This window comes from Chenopodium album, chromosome 5 (assembly GCF_948465745.1).
Source record: "Chenopodium album chromosome 5, dcCheAlbu1.1, whole genome shotgun sequence".
NCBI lineage: Eukaryota > Viridiplantae > Streptophyta > Magnoliopsida > Caryophyllales > Amaranthaceae > Chenopodium > Chenopodium album.
This window is the reverse complement of record NC_137838.1, coordinates 27,467,756-27,487,220: the sequence shown is the minus strand read 5'-3', so window position 1 is coordinate 27,487,220 and position 19,465 is coordinate 27,467,756.

Sequence of the window (19,465 nt, the reverse complement as noted above, 5' to 3'; positions counted from 1 at the left end):
ATGCTATTTACTAGGTGAAAAAGGTCCCTTGGCAATCGTTATTCATAAATAAGAATAACCACAATCAAAGACAAAGAACACATGTTAAGGTTAGCACAACCATCCATCACAAGAAACTAGGAAGAGGACTAGAATTCTAGAAGAGTTATGACTCATGGGTATAATAAATAAATAAATAAAAATCTATAATCCTATGTTATACGAGTTGACACGGATTAAAGGAATTGGCTAATACTAGCTTGACACGAAAGATATAAAAAAAATTAAAAAAAAAAAAGAAGAAGAAGAAGAAAGTTGACGCTAAAAAGACACCTAAACTGGACAGGCTGTAGAATATTGGTTATAACTTTAGATCTGTGACTTTGATTGGGACGAAACAAACTCCAAATTAAATATAAAACTCGGGGCTACAGATCCATAGGTGGCACGACACGTAACTCTTTCTAGAACTCCGGCTATGACCAAAACAAGTTGACTCTTGTGCAGCATACGGGAATAAAAAATCCGTGTGACTCAAAAATAAAAAAATAAATAAATAAAAATCTATGGCTCGACTCTAATAATAATAATAAAAAAAAGGGTTTGATAAGAGAAAAAAAATAATAAAAAAAAGTCAATAAAAAAATGCACATATAAGCATATCGTCACGCATGATGCAATGAAGTTCGCAACCTAAAGTCTAGTTCTATGTTCGACTATGGTTAAGCTTTTGGTTGTCAAAGGGTACCGTGGTTAAGAGTTTGGACGCGTTAGCAAGGCAGCCTCCCTTGAGGGTGTATGCCAACTGGCGGCTCCGCGATTTCGTGATGAAATCGAACTCGACTCCATGGTTTGGGTCGATTTAAAAACTCGGATGAACCCTTATTGCCATGAGCGTTTTCAGGTTGATAGAGCTTATATCCCCCGGGCTAGCCAAATACGTAGAACACGTACTATTGTGGAAAAATAGTTAAGCTAAAATGCATATGCATATGTGACAATGCCAATTAAATCGCAGGATTACAACTGAAGAATCTTTCAAGTCTCATCCACTCATTTCAATTAAATACCGATTACTCAAATCGATAAATAACCAAGAATCCTCCCCAGTGGAGTCGCCAAATTGTAGGCGTCGCTCGATGTGCGCCTACGTTAAAGCATGTGTGAATATGCTTGGCACTCTTAGGAAGTGGGAATTGAAGTATACAATTAAGGACAAGGAAAGCCAACAAGTTTTTTAGGAACTTGTAAACCGTTCACGAATCATTTAAGGCAACCACGAATAAGGGACAACGAAGGCAGCAACGATTGACTCGTGAAGGTTACACCCCATTGATAATCCATGAGATTACTAACTCCATATGGTTCGGAACCACGAAAGGAGGATCGGGGATGATGGTACGAAGTGAGTCATGGAGTCACATTCGCCCGTATTGGCCTCTACTCGATTCTTATAATTACAAGTAATTCCTGCGATCTCAAAGGCATATAAACAAAGATTCAATTTGTTCCAAACTATTATTATGCTAAATTGGTTGAATATCAATGCAACATATAATTCTAAAATATTAGTGATCACTTGAATTAATAAAAAGATTAAAAAGGATCCTAAACCGGTTGTCCAAATTATCTTATTAGGCGTGATTTTCAATTACATATTCCCTTTAACATGCAATATGGTGATCATAAAAAATATAATAGAATAAACATCAATATTGGAAGCAATTTAACAATAATAGCGTTAGTCAAATCAAATATAAAATAACCCTAATCATGATACTAGAAATATTAAAATAATATATGAGTGATTAAATCATGATACTCACATTCCGTACGTTCCTTTAAATTGCTACATCATGAATAAACTGTTAGTAACTTCAATAAAAAAATATAAAGTAAATGAAAATTAAATTAAATTATATAAAAAAGTAGAGTTGATTGGTTCAAACCCTCAATTATGTGTACCTTTCACGCCTTTGTTTAAGGACGGAACCTCGGGTTAAATATGGACTCATTGGAGTGCTTAAGGGAAGAATGGTGTAATTAGGATTATAGGTTCAAAGCTTAGAATATGGGAGAGAGAGAATATAATGATTTTTGGTGTCAAAGAGAGAAAGAGAGAAGGATTTGATGCCCCGAACTGCAGAAAGGGGGGTCCTATTTATTGGGAAAATGAGCAAAGGGAACATGCGAAACCCTAAAAAGATAGAAACCCTAAAAATAACACCGTGTCACTGCAAAGAGCACCGTGACACGGTGTCAGGCACCGTCAGACGGGGGAAGATCCCGTGACACCAGGAAAAAAATGAGTGACGCGGGAAATAATTAGGTTACGGGAAGTGAAAACGCGTTTAGGGATTACGCGGAGAAAACACGGAGCAATCCCGTGTCACGGGATGTGCATCGTGACACAGGAAGACATGTTGTGATACGGCATTGTCCACCGTGGCACATTGCAGTATGCCGTGTCACGGTGTAAAAAGTACGCGGAATATCCCCGTGTCACGTAATGGGCACCGTGACACACAGGAAATTGCACCGTGACACGGTGCAAAATCCCGTGACACGGTGGATTAAATGTGCAGATTTTCACAAAAGGGCACCGTTTCACGGGAATAAGCCCCATGACACGTCAGCATTTGCTGCGTCGCGTCATTTTAGCTGCTGCGTGGTAATTTCAGTTTTTTTATCCGTTTTTAAAATAATCATAACTTTTGATACGTAACTTGGAATAAGGCATATAATATATCATTGGAAAGCTTATCAAGTCTAATTTCCAACCCAGTTAGAATCAGGTAAAAATAAATTTTAGATTTTACAATATGGCCGTTTTAGTGGAAGGGTGTCGGTTTTAGGCCGAGTTTATTTTTTTGCTCATATCTTTTTCGTTATAGCTCGGAATTGGGCTTATGATATATGGTTGGAAAGCTTATATAAAGGCCTATCCAACAAAATAATAATTTGATCAAAATTTTATAGCAATAAAATCAGTTTCTCTCGGTTTTGCGATATGGGAACGAAAAGTGAAAAATAGGTTATGGTTTAGGGAAATGACCTAGAAATTAGATTGGTTCATGAAATATATTGGATAGAACATGGATTTAAGCACTCTAAGGATTAAATAATTAACCTGACCAATAATGGCGGTGAAAGGTGTTCAACATCGGGTTTGGTTTTGGGGAGACATTTTTAGGTGTATTCAGACATATAAAAGCTTTACGCAAAATTTTCACTTTCATAAAAAGAATACAAAATGCAATTGAATCCACAAAAATGATCCTTCGGTGTAACTTCTGCCAAGTTACTCGGATACGTAGTAAGCACACGTGGCATTGAGATCGATCCCTCTAAAATAAAGGCAATTATTGACATGCCTCTACCTCAAACAGAAAAAGAAATCAGGGGATTCCTTGGCAAACTACAATACATTAGTCGATTTATCAACAAATTGACTATGACTTGTGAGCCAATATTTAAAAAATTGAAAAAGGAGGAGAAACATGAATGGGACGGTCAATGCTAAAAGGCCTTTGAGAAAATCAAAGATTATCTCAAAAGTCCACCAATTTTAGCACCACCAGTACCCAAACTACCTCTTAGGCTATACATTACAGTTACATACATAGTCATAGGCGCCATGTTAGCACAAGAGGTAGAAAAAGTCGAGCGTGCAATATATTACATAAGTAAAAAATTCATCCAATATGGAAAAAAATATAGCATCTTGGAAAAGACAAGCCTAGCATTAGTGTGGGCAACAAAAAAAACTACGACATTATATGTCACCACACACTACTCATGTGATTTCTCAACAAAATCCGATAAAGTATTTGTTTGAACAACCACCTATACAAGGAAGGATATCTAAGTGGTTGGTGATGTTGGCTGAATTTGAGTTAAAATATATTCCTGAAAAATCAATGAAAGGAAAAGTAAGTTCCGACTTTCTGGCACAACATCCAATTCAAACATGTCCTGCAGAAACTACTCATATTCCGGATGAAGAGTGTAAGGAGGGTGATCCCATCGTAAGGGGTACTCTCCTGAAATGCCCTTGGCCACTTAAAAGCCTAGGACTTTACACTTGTTAGGGTGTATTAGGATTTGAATTCCTGACTGTTTGGGGGACCTTGAATTAGAATTGATTCTATCATCTTGCTTTTTTGTAAGAAACAAGTATCAGTCGCCAATGTGTTTTAGGAAAACTCATAAACCTCGTTCATGCCTTTCTTTCATGTGGAATTCATGGAATAATTAGCATAAATCATAAGTTTACCCATGCCCAAATTGGTCTATAAACCAGAAATGAGTTCGAGAGCGAGGGTACTAAGGTAACGTTCCTTTTAGAGGGGAATCGTCATCCTAGCCCTAGTACGGCCTTTCTAGCTCTTCATGTTTTACAATTTCATCACCAAACACTAAATGCAACGTGATACCTAAAACTATGTTAGATGATTTTATTTACAAACATTAATTCACGTAGGAATTACATCATAATGTCATTATTCTTATTTAATTAAATTCGTTAAGAGGACAAGAAAATAAAAAAGATTCGCCTTAGCTTAAGTGATCAACCAACCATTATTAAATTCAATTCTAATCTTTACTTAACACAAGATGCAATGTGGAATTGATTAGTTAATTATTTTAAAGGTGATCAAACAACACTAATTAATTAATTAAAGTCCTTTTAAACAAGAAAATAAAGGTGATTTAACTAAGTGCTCGAGAATTTACCACTTCACTTTGTTAGATCTCTGTTTAAAACACTTATGGACTCCTTTTGGGGAACCTCCACGGTAGTAACAAGATATCAAAAGGGTGAGTGTTTAGGACAAAAGGGCTAGGTTGCACAAGTTCACAAGTTATTACGCCAGAGTTTTAGGTTAATTTTTGTCTGTTTAAGCCTCGGTTTAAGCTCGTATTTATAGGGATTGATTAGGTTTAGGGTTTCGAGCATTCTTCAGTAGCAGGTGTCGCGCGCAACAGATTAAGTTGCGCGCGGTATCCCAGCGCAAGTTATAGAGTTGCACTGCTATGTGCAACGCAACTAATTGTCTTGTGCGCGACTTTATGGTAAGATTAGATTTTATATTTTTGTATAATTCCGAATTTTCCGCAGCGTAACTCTGAAGGTTGCACTAGGTGTCGCGCAAAACTGAATTCGTTACGCGCGGCAGCCCAGCGCGACTCTTTGAGATGCGCGCGGCTTTTCCAGCGGCAGCACTAAGATTTAACCTAGGCGCTCCTAAATCCGTCATTGTTAGGGTTTAAGCACGGGCTTAAGCCTAATAATGATCGGGTTTAGTTAATTGGACCTTCTTTTTGGCTTTTTCTTTAATTTGGGCTAGTCTTTTATGTTTTGTGGCTTAACCAGTTATCCATAAGTATTCTTCCCTTCGATCGAACATGAAGATGGTTTTATTTATCATCATTTCACTTCCTGTCAAAGTATTTATTTAGATGTCTACAGTTAGCCCCCACTTTGATCGAGTATAGAATAAATGATGATCAAAGTAGTTTAGGAAATAAATTCGAGACTCATTCTGCGAAGTTCTCAACGCGCTAAAGAATCTAGATTGATCCTTTGCAATTGTAGAACTCTTTTACAAGTAAAGGTGTTCTGGGTGATGTAAGGTCATGAGAAGAGATCGGTTTTACAAGGATAAAAGGGGATGATTTCCTCTCAATCGTGTCATCGTTGGTCTAAAGTCCCTCGATATGTCATTGAAACTTTAGCCTGACTTTAACATAGAAAAAGATGAAAAAGGGGTTTTTAGTATTAGAGCCAAAATGGTCCAATATTCGAGCTGGGTAAGTATTCGAGCCGGAAGTCCACAAGATAGAAATACATGTCTCAGGACTGGAGGCATATATCCAAATTCAGTGAGAGGGAAGAAAGTCAACAACTCTCTCATCAGTTTTGTCCATAAGATGAGTACACGTGTCTCAAGACTAGGGGCACGTGACTACATTGGCGCGACATCGTCTCGTCGCTTCTTTATATAGGGGGTGGATTCAACACCCTAACTGTTTGGTAAGTTAGTAAGCGCACTAACTACCGTATCCATTCAAGAAGTGCCTGTTCCTGATGGTTCGGCGCGCCTGTCGACTCGATGAGCTAACGCCTACAGTAATTCTCTACCTTTTAGTCCCGAGAGGTAGATCTCGCAAAGCTTGGGCTGAGTGAAATTTTACGCAACACCTACGCTGTACGATACGCCATTTGCATTTTTACGCTGCATGAAAACGCCTTCCTTTTTGCTTCGGACGTGAAAAAAGAAGAAAATCCGAACATTTGTAACGTCAGCACAGTAAAATGACAAACCTTTCTATGGGTGCTTTTACGTAAAGCACCACCACGGAACGTCTTAAGGCACTCTTACAGAAAACGTTCAAAACGTATGCTTGGGGAAGGCACAAAGAACGGTGTGCATGCAATATTATGCAAAAAACTAAAAAAAAAACTACAATATGCAAAGCAATTAAAAAAGATTTTGATAATTTGCACGCCATTACGTCTAATAACGAGCAAAAACCGTTCAGAAAATGATCAAACAGATCAAAATCAAAATCCCGGTCTTTTAGTGACGAGTATCCGCGCGCAACTCAGAAGGTCGCGCTGGCCAGGCGCGCGCATCTTTTTGAGTTGCGCTGGTATGTCACACGCAACAGCTTCAATTGCACGCGACATTTTGATGGGTGTCATAAATGGCACCCATTTGACGAGTATTTAGGTTGTTTTCATCCTCTTTTTATAGCTTTCTTGCTCAATAAATGCTTAGTTTTATGCTTTGTTGGTTACTTTTATCTTTCCTCTCTTATTTTGTAGCTTTTGTGTATTTCGTTGGTTTTCTAGCCTTTTCTCCTTTATTTGGTCTATTTCCGTGGTTATAGGTATTGTAAGAGGTTTGGGTCTTCATATTGGTGATCTACTAAGGTGGAGAAAGCCTTTGGAGCAACCTCACGACATTTGGAAAGCTCAAGATACAAGGAAGTGGAAATTCCAAGTCTTGGCGCTTGCGCTCTCATGCCGTGCTACCATTAAGAAGTGGTGTACCCACTAATCTAGAGCTTTAGCTACTGCCTACTTTAGTGTTCATCATTATCATAATCGTGCGACCTTAGCGAACGCACGAAGCCGCGAGAAGATCCGATGAAACCCAGAAAAGCGCGGGCGCGCACGCCTGATGCACGGGCGCGCACTGTAGTTGCGCGGGCGCGCTTTGCAGCTGCACGGGCGCGCACTGTAGGTGCGCGGGCGCTCCTCCCCTGCTGCCCGGGCGCGCCTTCGTGGGTATTTTATGCTCGGTTTTTTGTGATTTCGCGCCTCTATATATATCTTTTTAAACCCGATTTTTGTAGGAAGTTTAGAAGCAAGTTTTATTTTGGATTTTGATCATATTCTTTGCTTAGTTGAGAGCTTCTCTCTCTAGTTTTAGGGTTAGTTTTAGGAGTAGATTTTAGAGAGAGAAAGTGAGGAATTTCAATGGTGATTGAGAGATTGAAGATTCAATGGTGACAATTGTATTGGAGATCTTCTCTATTATCAATGAGCATTTCTAAACTCTATCTCATTTATTGTTTTGTTTAATATTCATGTTTGTTTGATTTTTTTTTATTGGATTTTGATGTTTGATTAGTGTAATTGTTCTTCATATTTTGTTCATTCTTGATTCCTTTAGTTGTTTGTTGATTTGATGATGTTGTTAGAGTTGTTTCCTTGCTAGGGTGATGGTGAAGCTTATATTATATGATGGATTAATGTAGATTGGGGAAAATTGATGGAGTTGATGATGTGCTTAAATTGGTTAATTTATTATGTGCATGTGTCTGTTTGATTAAGGCTTGATCACCCTAGTTATTCACACTAGATTGCATTGTAAGTTCACATTGATACGGAATATTGATTTGTGGCTTGCATTTACACGATTGAGGTGTCTTGTGACGTTTCCTAGCTAGAGTTTATCGTAGTTGACGCTAGTTAGACCTCTAGGAGAATAGCTTGATATGCTCTTTTGGTTGCATGATTGATCTTCCCTCACATTTCTTGACTTAGTAAACTTCCTATCCCAATATGTTCATTGCTATTATTTGTGAATCCTAATCCCTAGCACTTTATTTGTTTGGTTTCTTTGTCTTAGTAGTTGTTAGTGTCCTCTTTTATCCTTAGACTTCGACCTAGCTTAGGCACATAATTGGAAGCACTTAGACATTACCGTTCCTTTGAGTTCGGCCCTTAACTTACCTCTATACTTGTATTTAGGTTAGTTGAGTGTTTACAAATTTTGTTTGGCTTAGGGAGGATTAGTCGAACGACCTAGTTCCCCCCTTATCACATTAATGTCAGTAAAGTGAAAATCGCAAACTCGATTTTTCACTGTACTCCTTCTTTCTCCTTCCTTCGCCATTTTCGACTCTTTCTCTCTCTAGGATGCTCGGTTTTGTTGAGATTTTTGAAGCTAAAGGAAGCTCCACTATGAAAAATAATTTACGACTCTTTCTTTCTCTATGAATCGTCCTTAATACAAATTTTTCGTAATCTAATGCAAGTTTTTTGCTAAAATTTGCTCTTTTTCGGCTGAATTTGAACGATTTTTGAATCGTTAAACCCCAAAATTTCGAATTTAGGGGTGTTTTATTAGGCTTATTTTTCTTGAAATTGTTTGCTCTATGTTGTTAAGATATGTTTAAGGAGTATTTTGCAACAAATTTCATGAAAAATGGTTAAGTATTGAACCTTGTATGAGCATTTCTTTGTTCAAGTTCGTTCTTTGCAATTCTACTCGAATTTGGCTTGATTTTCTATTATTTTGTTTGCCTATTTTGGTTATACTTTTTAATTATGCAACAATTGTAGTATTGGATATATCTTTGCTTCCATAATTAATATTTTGAAAATTTTGAATTCGATAAAATTGGCGCGAAGTGTATACTTAGCCTATTTTTCCCATATTCGAACTCCAAAATTGTTTGGTAGACGATAATTATATTTATATTACTGTTATTCGACTAGAATTAGTTGATTCTTTGAGATTTTGGAATACAATATCTTGAATACATAGTTCAAACTGGTATAGAATGGCTTTTGTGGGTGTCAAAAGCCCCCATTTACTAAGTTTAACTGCAGATATCGTAGCCCCCAAGTATGGGTGGCATTCGATTTTCTTGTTTTGCCCTATCGGTAGCCGTTATGCTGCCGAAATGGGTCTAGAATACGTATATTAGTTAGTTTAGGAAATAAAATAAAATAATTAAAGAAATTTTACCTGTCATAGCATGAACTCGCCTCAGTTTGTCGATGCTGAGGAGGTTCTCGTTAGTCTGGACGAGGCGGTTCGCCCTCGGAAGAGGGTGACCCGTCCTCGAGAGGAGGTTCGAGAGCGACGCGTCGCGGCTGATCGACGTCGCCAGGAAGAGGTGGTTTGGGAGGCTCCTCTCAACTAGGACCCTAGGGTCCTTAAATGGGACCCAGACCACCACGTTTCGATCAGAGGGTGGCGCGACATCGTGAGTTTTCCTCGCTTTCGTTTCTTTCTCTTTTCTTTTGTTTCTTCTCCTTTTTAAACCATAACCATATTCTTTTATTTTTATTCTTTAATTTAGAGTGAGCCTAGCATGCGTTTGTACGGCTCTGGTGACCTGCGAGCCGTTTTGAGAGTTTGCCCGAGGTGGCAAAGGAGATTGTAGCACTTTCTGGGATTGACTCCCAGATGGCAGCTCTTCGGGATTTATCGAGCCAGTCTGCATCGTCAGCTTTCCTCCGTGGATTACTGAAGTTTTAGTGGGATTCCACAAACATTTTCCACTTGCCATGGGGAGAGATGACGGTTACCCCTTTCGATTTCTCTATGATTATTGATTTGGGTATTTTTATACCCGGCCCAGTTGCCTAATCAGAAGCCGCCACGTGTTATAGGTAAAGGTGCCACCTAGACCGTTGAGATGATGACACGTGGTAGGCAGCCATCCCACCATTCTGGGATGATTGATGATCCAGCATGGACCATTAAAAGGGCGACACGTGTCACCCTAAGAGATGCCTAAAAGCCCTTTGGGCACAGTGACACGTGTCACTCAGACATTGCTTCTGGAATGACGGCCTTCAAGAGCCCAAACCTTGAGGCGCCGTTTTGTGGCGTGACCTAATCCCTAGGTCACCAGATCCTAGGGAGGGTACACTTTTCCACGAGACCCTATAAATAGGGACAATTCTCTTATTTATGACAAGATATACACGAAATAAGAGACAATACGTCACTTTCACATTCATTACAGAGCTGTCGTTTTCCATAAACAGACAGCACCTTACCTGAGCTTGGAATCCGAGCAGATAACTTTATTTCCCCACGTTTTACTCCGAATACTTACTAACTTAATCTTCGAAGGCGGACCACCTACCATCCGGCGGTCCGTTTGCTTTGCAGGACCAGGCGCCCTTTGCTGAATCCAGTCTTAGTGTTGTAACTCTCCCAAGGGACAAAAACCCCCAAAACATATGGCGCAATATGTGGGGAGAGAGCCTCTGAGATGGCTTCACAAGTCCCAATACCGAATCCTGAGACCAATCGGCCTCCAGAAGACATAGTGGTCCAGACGGACCATGATTAAGGGGACGACGCTGACGTTGACACCTATGTGGATCCTAATGGGTCCCTCATCTCAAGACGCATCCGTAATAGGGAAAAGCGGGAGCGTCACATTGATCAGGCGGGGCCAAGCAAAACTGCTGGTCGGCCAAAGAAACCCTCCGTGCGGACGGGTGATCCTTCCCAGGCAGCAGGATCGACACCCGTCACTCGAGATGAACTCATGAAACTCCAGAGCAGTCTCAGGGGTGAAATCAAACAACTCGCCTCCAAGAAAGGAGCAGTCGGCCAAGAAGCCAGCCCAAGCTGGCAAACAAAAGTCGGTGAGGGACCGCCAGCCGACTCCTCATACTGCCCCTACGGAGAAGGCCCGGCCCCAATTTGACCTCACCTGGCCCCGTTTCCCAGAAACGGGCACAAGAAAGGCCATCCGACACATATAGCCTGATGGTAGCAAGAAAACATTCTCTAATGCTCGACAATACATTGAGTAGAAGAAGACCCAGCTATCAGAGTCGGCTTCAACGTCGACCTACCATGATAGCTTTTGGAATACCTCTGTGAGGTATTCCCAGTCTGTACTTGAGACCCCACCAAGCAGCCCACGGGTTCAGTCTGGTCCTCATGTGATCCTGTCGGCCCAGTACAAGGCTCTGCCATTGTACCAATCGCCGGCTTTGCCTTACATGCAGCCTGCCCTCTTTGGAGGCCAGGTGGCATACGGCTATCAGCCGGTGGACTGGCAGCTCAGGCTGCAACACCTTGGAGATCAACCTTCTACTTTCTCCAGGGAAATAACCGAAGCCGAACAAGCGGCCAAGGTTAAGAATGTTCTGGTTGGAACCTATGATGGGACCTCCAACCCAGAAGACCACCTGCTAGCATACACCCACCTCATGTATTTACATGGGTTGGATGATGCCACATAATGTCGTTGTTTTCCAACCACCATGAAGGGCATAGCCCAACAGTGGTTCGACGATCCGCCGACTGGTTGTATTAATAGCTTCAAGACGCTTGCGTTCTTGTTCGCTTCAAACTTCTCTATGAACATCCCTGCAAAAAAGATAAGCCTTGATTTGGGCAATGTACAACAGGGAGATAGAGAAGGCCTGCGTTCCTATGTCAGTCAGTTCAATCTGGTACGAATCTAGATTCATGGGCTGTCTGATGAGGTCGCCTTCACAGACTTTTTTAAGGGTCTGAAGGACGGGTCTACTTTTAAGTATGAACTCGTCCGCAAACAAATTTTCACTCTGCAGGGAGCCTTACGAGAGGCGGAAGCCTATATATGGGCGACCGAGCTCTGCTCCTCCAATAAACAGTCGGACCCTAAGAAGTCCGACCAACAGAAGGAGAGTCGGCCTGCTCAGCCGGCTCCTAAGACAGAGGAGAGCAAAAAGAAAAAATAAATCTGGGCCATTGATAACTCTGATCAACCGGCCCAGAAGAAGAAAAAAGAGTGGAAACCGTATGTTCCAAGGTACGAGTTCCTCAAGGACTGCTGCTCCATCCTCTTTGAAATTAAGGATCGGCTGACTCTTAAGAAGCCGACCCCTATAAAGGGTTCCGCTGAAAATCGGAAAAAAAAAACAAGCATTGCCATTTCCATGAGGATGTCGGCCATGACACGAATGAGTGCTTAAGTCTGAAGCGGGAGCTCGACCGTCTAACAGACAAAGGACAACTGAAGTCCTATGTGAAGTCCAAAGTGTCTTCAAAGGCAAATCTGGGGCAGTCCAAGAAAAAGACTCCCAAGCCTGCTGTGAGTGCCGAAACTGATGAAAATCCAGTATACACAGTAGCAGGCGGATTTGCCGGGGGTGGCCCGACCATTTGGGGCACCAAGGACCATCTGAGAAAGACGGTCAACTCTGTTGAAGAAGGAGAGGCGGCAGGCACATCCGCCTTCCCTAAAGTTTTCATCACCGAGCAGGACAGAGGCAAAGTCCATCGGCCGTATGATGACCCTGTGGTCATTGAATGTAAATTGGCCAACCAGCTGGTTGGTCGAATTTTGATTGATAGAGGAAGCTCCTCAGACCTCATCAGCCTCAAATTCTTATCAAATCTCAAATACAAACTGGATAGCATGATGGAGGTCTCCCACACCCTTGGTGGGTTTGGGGGAGGACTTGTGCACCCAGTCGGACGAATTGATTTACCTGTCCGCCTGGGGAACAAGGGAGACGGCCGGCACATGACCATCCGTTTCCTAGTGTTTGAAGAGCTCATAGCTTACAACCTCATCTTTCGCCGACCCACTCAAAATGAGTGTAAGGCCGTCATCATCCCTGCTCTCATGCTGCTCTAATATGAGAAGGATGATGGAATAGTTGGTTCCCTCAATGGGGACCAGAAGACGGCTCGAGAGTGTTATCTCTCGGACGTCAAGCCCGCGGCTGTAGCATCCGGCCGGGGCAAGCAAATAATCAACCTCGACGATGTCGAGGAAGAACAGTCGGCCCCACTAGCCGGAAAGAAAAGAAAGACTGATCAGTAGGTGGTGGTCAAAAAAGAAAAACAATAGCAATCTCTGACCGGGAACGGTCGGATGATTTCCGTCCCCAGCCTACTGGCGAACACATTGATATCCCTCTGGACGACAACCGCCCAGAGCGGACGGTTAAGGTGGGGACGGTTGCATTTGCAAAGTTGGGTGAGAGCCTGCACCAGCTGTTGAGAGAATTCAAAGACATCTTTGCCATTGAAGTGGAAGAGATGCCAGGCATCAACCCGGATCTCGTTGTCCACAAACACGCCGTGGATCCTAAAAAGAAGCTCATTCGGCAAAAGAAAAGAAACCACGACAGGGAATGAAGTCAGGTGGCAGCCGCCGAAGTTAAAAAGCTGCTGGACGCCAAGTTCATCCGGTCGTGCAATTTCCCTTAGTGGGTAGCTAACGTTGTGTTAGTAAAAAAGCCGAATGGAACTTGGCGCATGTGTGTTGATTACACAGACCTCAACATGGCATGTCCAAAAGAAAGCTATCCACTGCCTAAGATCGACAGTCTGTTCGATTCAATAGCCAGACATACCCTGATGAGTTTTATGGACGCCTATTCAGGTTTCCATCAGATCCCCCTGTGGAAAAAAGATCAAGAAAAGACGGCATTCGTCACTGATCATGGGTTGTTCTGTTATACGGTGATGCCGTTTGGTTTGAAGAATGCGCCTGCTACTTTCCAACGAATGATTAATACGATCTTCATTAATTAAATTGGAGGGAATGTAGAGGCGTACATTGATGACATGATAGTCAAATCCAAACAACATGCGGATCATCTTGCTGATCTCCGAGAAACATTTGCCACACTCAGGCGGCACAAGGTCATGCTGAACCCAAAAAAGTGTGTTTGGTGTTGAGTCTGGGAAGTTTCTCGGATTTTTGATTGACCAAAGGAGAATAGAGGCCAACCTTGAGAAAATACAGGCGGTAATCTACATGCAGTCGCCCCGTACTATGAAGGAAGTGCAAAAGTTAACAGGTTGCCTGGCGGCCTTGGGGAGATTCCTCAGTCGGTCAGGCGACAAGTGTCTCTACTTCTTCCAGGCAATAAAAAAGAAGACCAATTTTGAATGGGAGGACGATGCAGAGGCGGCCTTTCTAAAGCTGAAAACTCATTTGCACTCTTTGCCGAGGCTTGTTAGCCCTTTGCCCAAAGTGAAGCTCTTCATGTATTTAGCCGTCTCTGATCAAGCCCTCAGTGCCGTTCTCTTTGCTGAAGGAGACGGCATCCAGCTCCCGGTGTATTTCATTAGCCATGTTCTCAGGAACACAGAGCTTCGGTACCCATGGTTGAAAATTTTGGCCTTGCCCTTTACATGGCCATCAAGAAGCTAAAACCCTACTTCTTGGCGCATGCGGTAGAGGTCTATACTGACCAACCGATCAAGCGGCCACTCACAACCTTGGAGTCTTCTGGACGAATGCTTAACTGGACGATTGAAATGCAAGGATTAGAAATCACTTACGAACCAAGGAAGGCAATAAAGGGGCAAGCATTCGCCGACTTTATTGTTGAAATGACAAGGCCGGTTGCACTAGACAATACTGACCAGGTTTGGAGAGTGTATGTGGACGGGAGCTCCACTGCGAACGGCTGTGGTGCAGGGATTATCTATCAATCTCCTGAGGGAGATAAGTACGAATATGCACTACGGTTCAAGTTCCAGGTCTCTAACAATCAGGCCGAGTATGAGGCCCTGCTAGCCGGTATTCGGTATTGCAAGGCGGCAGGGGCAAAGAAAATTGACGCCTTCTCTGATTCTCAACTAGTCGTACTCCAGGTCAATGGAACGTACGAGGCCACTCATCCGGCCATGATAAAATATTTGCAGACGGTTAAAAGTGAAGTTGGGACACTTGAGGAGTTTCACCTAACCTTAGTGTCCAGATCTTCAAACAATCAGGCGGATGCTCTGTCAAAACTGGCATCATCCGCCTCCTGTGAAACACCTCGGTCGGTTTTCTGGGAGGTCATGGAAAAGAGAAGTATATCTAATGAAGACCCCATTGGAATTCCCGACCGAAGCTCTACCTGGATGGACAACATCCGGGCTTATCTTGCAGAAGGCACGCTCCCTGATTCACCTCTAGAGGCGGCTGTTCTGAAGAAGAAAGCGGAAAACTTCGAGCCGAGACAAGTAGAACTCTTCATGTCTAGTTTCTTGAAACCCCTGTTGAAGTGTGTTATCCAAAAGAAGGGTAAAGAGGTCCTCGAATATTTGCATGCGGGTTTCTACGCCTCCCATATAGGCGGCAGGTCCCTAGCTGCCAAGGGCAGGCGGCTCTATTTCTGGCCTACTCTGGAGTCGGATGCCATGGAAATAGTAACAAAATACGACAAAGGCTAAAAAATTGGCAAGCTCATTTATCGTCCGGCCATAGACCTGACGGTCATCCACAGCCCAATACCCTTTGCCAAATGGGGCATGGACATACTTGGGCCTTACACAGCTGCTCCAGGCGGCAAGAGCTACATATTGGTGGCTGTGGACTACTTTATCAAGTGGGTAGAGGCGGAGGTGGTCAAAAACATCAAGACAAAAGATGTCATTTCCTTCATGTGGAGTAATATTATCACTCGTTTTGGGGTGCCCATGTCTATGGTTTTTGACAATGGTCCTCAATTTTAGACGCCTCAACTCAAGACTTGGCTGGGAGACCAAGGGGTCTCAAGCTTCTTTGCATCAGTCGGTTGGCCTCAAGCAAATGGCCTGGTCGAAGATTTCAACAAGCTAATCTCAGACGTGATTTAAAAGAAAATTGAACGGGCTGGTGGCCTTTGGGCGGATGAATTACCACACGTCCTCTGGTCCATCAGAACGACTACTTAAGGGGTGACTAGAGAAACCCCATTCCTCATGGTGTATGGTGAAGAAGTTGTCCTGCCCATTGAACACTATGAGCCAACTCTTCGAGTCATGTTATATGACGTAGAAGTAACCTGGGAGGCCATGTGGCTGGCATTGGACTCACTTCCAGAGCGCAGGGGCAATGCTGCCATGCGCCATGAGATTTACCGTCAGAGAATGACGCGGGCTTACAATAAAAGAGTACACAAGCGTCCTCTCAAAGTGGGGGACTTTGTGCTACGGAAAATGGAGGCAGTCGGTAGGGCGAATGAGCAGGGAAAGCTAACCCCAAATTGGGAAGGCCCCTACCGAATATATGAGGAAGTAAGAGACGGCACCTACTGCTTGGAAGAACCAGACGACAGGCAGCTGCCTAGAACTTGGAATGTAGACAACTTGAAAAAGTACTATTTCTAAGTACGAATGTAAATACCTCAAATTTTGTCAATGAGAATATGCCTTCATTTCCAAATTTGTCTTTTTTATTAGCATCGCTTGTACAAATACAGACGGCCAATGTATTTGGAAAGCGTCTGTCCCAACAGCAGACGCCCCAATCTCTCTGAAGGATCCAACTGCTTTAAAGCAGTCGTTCCTACGAAATTCTTTAAGCTTATGCCAACACTTAACGAATATTTGCTTAATTCTTTAAAGGCCTAAGGCCAGATAAAATCATGATGAGGCCAATGGCCGGATATTATTTTGAGGCCAATGGCCGGATATTAATAAACAAATAGAGGCCGAACGATCACAGTCTGCTCCAACATGAGTATGACCGTCTGCTCCAACACGAGTTAGATAACCGGCGACTTCCATTCGGGCGAATTCGTCGAGGAGAAGCATCTCCAATTTGGGTGGCACATTGCTCTACAAATACATCAAGCGGCCCTACCGAATGCTAAGGCAACATTTGCAGTCGTTTCATTTAATCGAAAGTGAAATCTAAAAGGCCAGAATTTTCTAACTGTTCTAGCACAGTCGGAAAAGGGTCATTGTTTCATAAGTAGAGGCTATTGAGGCATTAAGCCGGATGTGCCTATTTTGGCTCTTGGGCAAGACAGGCGGAAATTTTTTGCTAATCTACAAGTTAAGTTAACTTATGAGGCCTTTTGCCAGATACGCCTATTTCTGCTCAAACACAGGACAGGCAGACTATTACTTACAAAGAAAACTAGCTAAAATACTTAGCTGATTAAAAAGAGACCTTTGGATCGGATGCGCTTGTTCTTTGCTCTTGGGGAAAGACAGGCGGATTATTCTTCTTAAGAAAAATTAAGCTAAGTTAAAACTTAGCATCTTATCTCGACAAGGCCCATGGCCGGATGCGCCTATTTTTCGCTCTTGGGGAAAAACAGGCGGAGGTTTTCTTTTTAAGCAAATTTGCTAAGTGAAGAATTTTGTATTTCGTTTGTGTCAATGGCCGAATGAAAACAATTATTCATTAGCTCTGGATGGCCGTCTGTCGCGTTGTTTGGGGCAATCACCATAGTGATTGATTGACTTAGAAACCATGCATACTCTTCTAAGTATCAATAATTTCTAAGTCAATCAATCCAATCAACCGAAACCACTCAACATCCGTCCAGGGGCAAGAACATTCGCATGGTATAAAGGTTATAATACTTAGCCAAAAAACATGCAATGAAAAAATTTAAAGGATAACAATATGAAACTTCAGCCAAACGGCCGAATGTTTTTAATTAAAAATTCCAATCTCCACCAGACGACTAGGTAAGATTGTTTGCTGCCAAAGCCAGAGAAATTGTTAATTTGCCCGACCCCTAGGTCGGTAAAGATACACAAATACTCGGCACGCAGGCCGGAAAGAAGCGCCAGTTGTCCAGGGTGCCGACTCCTCTAACGACCACCTTGTCCTCAGGGTCAAGCGACCTGAGCATCAGCCTGGCCATCTGGAGGACAGTTGGCCTCGCTGGGGAATCTATCAAACAAATACAGCTAAGTCATAAACTGAATATTGTGCCCTTGTTGAAGTGCATGGTCGAGTGGTTGGATGACTTACCTCCGTCTCCCTCGGCGGCTTCGCTGCCGCCTGCTGTGCCGCCAGTAGTGTTGAGTGGCGTTTTTCCACTCTTCGACGCTCTTCTGTTCCCTTCTTGGCGGGCTTGGTGGCGACGTGTTTCCTCCGGCTCTTAGAAACGTCACCAGTTGTCTGCTTCCGCAGCTTGGGGTCCGGCTGAGAAGAAGGGGGCGGGGGGGGGGGGGGGCTTTGATGAAGCACTTTAAAAAGAGGTCCAAGCTTGAGTGTCATAAATAGAGTATGAGAATACAATTCACTAAGAGAAACCTTTGCAGACTCATTACCTTAGGAGTGCCGCCTAGCGGCTTCTCATCCGCCTGTTTTATGTTTAAGTGGTAGAAGGTGGCGGAGAGGGCTGGTTTCTTGTGGGCCGGAAGCTTTGCCATTGATTTATCTGCAACAAGAAACAATGTGTTAGCAAAAAAGACAAATAATCACAAGTAAGCAAAGGTAATAAAATCATGCGGCCAGATACCTCTCGGCATCTCAATACACTCGAATCGGGGAATATAGCTCTTGGAGGTGACCTCCTTAACCCCCGCCTCTTTGTTCGTCCGGACAGCCACACAGAATAGGCCCCGGTCAAAGATCTTCTCTTGGGCCCCCCTGGGAACAGGAGGAAGAGCCTTTTTCCCAGCCAGGAGGAGAGGATAAAACTTGGTCCGCTAGTCTTTCTATTTGTTCTCTTTCCCCAGCGTCATCATGTACTTGGTATGCCTGGTCAGCGTAAACCAGCCAATACCACTTAGATTGGGCGTTCTGCTCAGATAGTGTATATGGGCAAACGCCTCAAAGATGGGATCCACCTCCAGCATCTCGCAGGCGGCAACGTAGCCCAAGATATTTACCCAAGAGTTGGGGGCTAGTTTCCAGATACCCAGCTGGTATCCATCCAAGAACCTCTCCACGACCGGATGGAGAGGAAAGCGAAGTCCTGCCTGGATGGCCGCCTTATAGCAGCCGAAACACTGGTAACCATAAACATCCATCTCAGGCACGGTGACCGTGTCTTCACCATCCGACACAGACAGAATATACCCATGTCCAATGACATGAGTAGAAAGAAATTTGGGAAGATCATCCGCCATGATCTTCCGCCTACCCTCAGGAACGTGCAGATAGTAAGGCGCACGTTCTTGCCCCCTGGAAGCAGACGGCTCTGCCTAACCCTCTCCCTTCTCAACGGAGAGGGACTCTCTGGCAGCCTTTAAGTTCGACTGCGCCTCCTTTGAGTCAAGGGGGATGCAGTTGGAAGACGATGACGTCGAGTCATCAGAACTCTCATCGGAGCTAGGGGACTGCTGGTTTTTGCCAGTAGTGTCCTCCCCCAACTCACCATCCGGCACCGATCCACTCGGCCCGGGGTTCTCAAATTCCTCGTCGCACTCCTCCAAAAATGAGTCATTTGGAGTGCTGACGGTGCTAGGCGGGTCTCTACTAAACTCAAGGACAGGCACCCTAATGGAGCCATCGGAATTGACAGTCTAACTGTCTGAATGGT